A 4,673-nucleotide genomic window follows, 5' to 3' on the forward strand; every position below is an offset into this window, starting at 1 on the left:
TGCAAACTAGTTTTCAAACTACTATCAAGAAACTACGGTAGCAATGCTCTGTCCGTCTTCCCATCAGATTCTCATAAAAAAAAAGGACTGGCCGTAAATCCCTAAAGGCGAATGTCAGAGCAAATGAAAAACGAATCCCTCTCCCTTAAACGAATGTTGCCATTTTGTCCTTTTCACTTCACACACACATATATACACCAAAACACCATCTCTCACTTTCACTCCTATTCTTGGGTCGCCGGCGCCAAGCTTTTTGTTGTGGTGCCCACTCACTCACTCCGATCTTCTTGCAACACACATACATACGCAAAAAAAGAGCAAGAGCACAACTAGACGGAAACTGACGGAAAAAAAATGAAAGAAGCGCGGGCGGCGGCGGCGCCCAGCGTTGTCTCGTCAATGTCTCGATTGTCGTCTCGTCCAATATAGTAGTAAAAGAAACAATTGGGTGGATGAGAAAGACGAACGCACTAACTCCACTACTACTTTTTGTCGAGTATTTTACTAGAAGGGAGTAGTTCCTCTTTTAAATTAATGGGCTTATATTAACCGAAGCCTTTTAAAAGCGCTTTATCAATGTATTCGAATATATAAGATATAAGATGGAAAACCACGTAGAGTAGTAATAGAGTAAAATCAGGCTTGAGTTGACTAGAAAATCTAGAAACCGCATTTTGAAACAGTACCTGTTTCAGATCAGATTGTTTTTTGTAGTGTCAAAGTTTTCAAGTAAACTGTCAGAATTCATAATACGAAATTAGAAACTTAATGCCAAATGCGCAGCGGATATTGACCAAGGAACGCAACAGAGCATATCAACGTTTATAACTACTGATACGCTTACTGTATCGGTACGATAGGAGTACTGTGTGATTAATGTGAATAGCTCAAACTGACGGTTTCTTTGAAAAATAAATTCTTGGCCCGAGGAGCAAAAACTGAAAAACGCAAGTGGCTATCGCAAGCCTCAATCAATGCCCGCTATTAATTTATCAAGTATTTTAGCTGTTACGTCACGAGCAATTTTTTCATTTTTTATGCATTTTGATTGTAGCATATCTTGCTAAAGATTTACCATTAACAAAATATAGTACACAAAAAGTGTATAACGTTTTTTCAAGGAAGGTGAACAAATTAAAATGAATTCTTAAAATGACTAGCTCACTAAAACCGAGCTAACAAAATTATAGCCTGTGATATTTTTAAAACTTCATCACATATAAGAGACAGCCTTCCTTTTAGATGTTTCAAATTAACCTAGCCAGACGCGTTGGGAAAATCTCACCTAAAACACCAAAAAGGGCAACAGGGAAAGCAGCAAAAAATTGGGGTTTTTGTTGGTGGTGCCATAGACCTCTAGGCCTAGGACTATACATCGTTCAGGAAGTCAAACATTTGTTCAGTGTCTGTCTCATAGTACTCTTTTTGCTACCTCTCGTGTTCCATGTAAAACGAGGTACAGAAAGTGAAAGAAGACTTTGTGAAATTCAAGACGACCCAAAAAAACTTCTGGGGGGAGTTGGGCGAGGGAGGAGAGCCCATGAAATAAGAGAATTCGAATATACACAGGAAACTTATAAAGAAATTATAAATTTTAAAAGATATGGAAAAATGGGCAAGCTTCTAGTATTAATACCATCGAACAAAAGGGAGCGAGGAAAAAGAATCCAGAAACTCTGGTCAGATCTTTTTTGCCCTTTTTCGAGGGACATTGTTCGCGTGTCAGTTGAAAATTAGCTGTGCTGTCTCTCTTTTCATTCGATATCCCTTTTTTGGCGTTGAAACCAAACGCACAAAATGTTCCATGTTTGTACTAGTTTAAACAAAATTATGCAGTTTTTTTTTGGTTTGGAAATGAAAAAAACTAACTGACTCGGATGTCAGAAGTGTTGAATACTAGTTTCTTTGTTAATTTTTAAGAACCGTAAGTACAGTATAAGATTAGAAAAATAAAATAAATTTAGACTTATGCTGAACGAATATTACGTAGTGTTGTTTTATAATTTCGGTTTGCACACGTATTTTTATTGCATAAAATACATGACTATCCATTTTTCATCTTCATTGTTTAAGAATTAGAGTTTTGAAGTTCAAAATACACTTGAATCAAAATTCATTTTTGAAAATTGCAAAAACGTTTTCTCGTACCTATGCTTCCCTGTCTGTCTGCCAATTGATTACTCAAGATAACGTATTATTTCTACAGTTTCATAATGAGTAGTATGTAGGTTGGATTCAGATGTTTATTGGTCAAATTTCAGAAAATATTCGGAAAGGACACACACCTTAGCAAAACAATCTGCTGCAACTACTAGCCATTAAACAACTCGGGTGTTCAGCACACATGTTTAATTCTGACAAAGAATACGGTTTTGCTGTTCTTCAGTAGCTTCAAAGCATATAGAAATACGAATCTTATGTTCATCATGAGTACAAAACAAGTGTTTTGGCAGAAATAAATATTCTCAAACATAGAACCCCTTCTATAAGCTGAACTTTATGCTCAGAATTTTTGACGACTTGATCAGAAAGAATTGGTTGCAAAAATTATCAATGCAAAAAAATTTAACAAGCATAATACACAGTGAATATATTTGAAATACTCCAAACAACGGATGAATTGTTAGGAATGCTACTGTAGTTCATGTCTAACAGTATTTCAAGTCTAATGTTAGTTCAGGATGTTCACATAGTGACAAGTTAGGCCTAAATATACAATGAACATCAGGATTGCTCTGTGTTTTTCAAATGATCAATGAATATCTTAAGACAAAAACGAACATTTGACCAGTATCTTACAGAGACATCGAAGAATTTCATGCTACTTTTCTGCATGGTGGCTGGAAACAAGAAGTTATTTTTGAAGAAAGGAGACGGGTGGCTTTTACCAAAGGTCATTGAAGTGAAGACAGAGCTTAACGAACTGGGGTCTAGTTAGGCTCTCTCCACTCATTTTTTTGGAAGTCTCAAAAGTGAAATGAGAAATGGAACTGGGACGAGTGTTCGAGCGTTATAGTAGATATGAGTCCCTTTTTTCATGCTCAGGACTTTCCAAAAGTTGGTTGAAGATAGATGAGGGCAAGATCCGACCGACAAAAAAGACTATAGTTTGAGACATGTCATAGAATAAAATACTAGCCAGAAACATCTACTAGTACAAGATACCGCGTTCTTTTTTCCAGGTGAGCAAAAATGTTATGCGTTCTCAGGGATTGGTTCACACGGGACAAAATTCCACCAACAATGATAAGTTTGTTTAAAATAGTCAATGCGATTGAGTCAAAAACTAGTTCTAAAAACATTATAGAAAGTTCTGCAAAATCTACACAGCGTTTTTTTTTCAACTTTTCGATCTTATGAAATTTTTGAACTTTCAATTAGGTTCAAACAAAATTGCTTATAACACAAATATCTGTGATTTTCAGAACTACAATAGCTTTATTTGAATTTACCAATTTATTATTTTGGTACGAACAAGTTATTATTCTAGAGAACAAGAGTGTGTGCTTATAGAAAATCATCATTAGGGGTCAGTCGATCGATCAGTTAAAGTTATATGATTTTCTGAAGAAATGGCGAAATATCATTAAAAAATATTACCTTTGAAGATAAACATATTCAAAGCATTTCACTCTTCGACCACTACAAATGTACCAAAATTGAAAGCTAAGAATTTCAGCTCGTACAATTTGATAACGTATTATAATTTTCTGATAGTCAATTTGAACTATTGTATCCAAAACGAACGCAGATCTTTATAAATCAATATCAGGCAAAATATCGAACTTCTTGTAAATGTTGTGTTTTCAAAAGACAGTTGCTGTGTGCACTTTTGTCTTTCGAAAGAGACAATTGAGAACTGGAGGCTTTAGAACAATGTAAACTAATGTTTGGAACACAAATACTAGATATTCAGAAGAACCATTATAGGGGCGATAGAGGTAGTTGCTAACACTTTCAAAGAAAAGTAGACTTTGCCGTCACTTTTTGATTTTAGCTTGATTATTGACGGTAGCTTTATTAATTTGGATTGTTAAAAAAAAGTAATGTGTTGTTTTCATTAACATTTTACTCAATCAAGTGTTACTTGTTAATCTTGATCTTAGAGTCCGCCTTCTCCCACGAGCTAACATTTCCATGAATCAGATGAGAAAATCATTTGTCTTTTACATCATCAATGACATTGACACAAGTCTCTGTTTCTTCCTCATTGGAGTTGTAATTCAGAATTTTTCTAAAACATACAACTCGCGTTTTTAATTCTCTTAATGAGTTCACTCACTTGGAAATTAAATTCCTCGTTCATTTCATTCAAAATATCAATGACATCAAAAAATGTCTACTCAGAAAGGCGGTACGGTAAGATTGTGACTTCTAAGTTTTATAATGAGACCGAGAATACATGAAAGTATGTGTTCATGGTGAAAAATTATAAGGCTCACATTGAGGCTCAACAGTATATTTTCAACTAGTCGTGGAACCTAGAAATTCTCGTGCGCTGCAAACTGTTTTTTAGGCCTTCTTTTACAAAGACAGGCGGGCTTGCGAAATTATGTACAAACGTTCTAGATCTTGTAAAACCTAGGCGCTTTTATTTAGTAAGAGTGACGTAGAAACATTGTGTTTAAAAACCAAAAATTTAGAATATTATCTTTGAACATTAAAGATTATGC

General features: G+C 34.9%; 3 non-coding genes across 3 annotated transcripts; 2 read left to right on the top strand and 1 right to left on the bottom strand.

Annotated features, from left to right (window-relative positions):
* Nucleotides 1-1,364: 1,364 nt before the first annotated feature.
* Nucleotides 1,365-1,427, bottom strand: C52G5.7. The gene has a single exon (NR_072312.1). It is a non-coding gene; the product is annotated as an Unclassified non-coding RNA C52G5.7 (non-coding RNA).
* C52G5.6 lies at nt 1,365-1,427 on the top strand. Its single transcript, NR_072311.1, has one exon. It is a non-coding gene; the product is annotated as an Unclassified non-coding RNA C52G5.6 (non-coding RNA).
* A 1,398-nt stretch (nt 1,428-2,825) lies between these two features.
* Nucleotides 2,826-2,938, top strand: C52G5.8. The gene has a single exon (NR_072313.1). It is a non-coding gene; the product is annotated as an Unclassified non-coding RNA C52G5.8 (non-coding RNA).
* Nucleotides 2,939-4,673: the final 1,735 nt, after the last annotated feature.

This window comes from Caenorhabditis elegans, chromosome X, assembly GCF_000002985.6.
Source record: "Caenorhabditis elegans chromosome X".
Classification (NCBI taxonomy): Eukaryota; Metazoa; Nematoda; class Chromadorea; order Rhabditida; family Rhabditidae; genus Caenorhabditis; species Caenorhabditis elegans.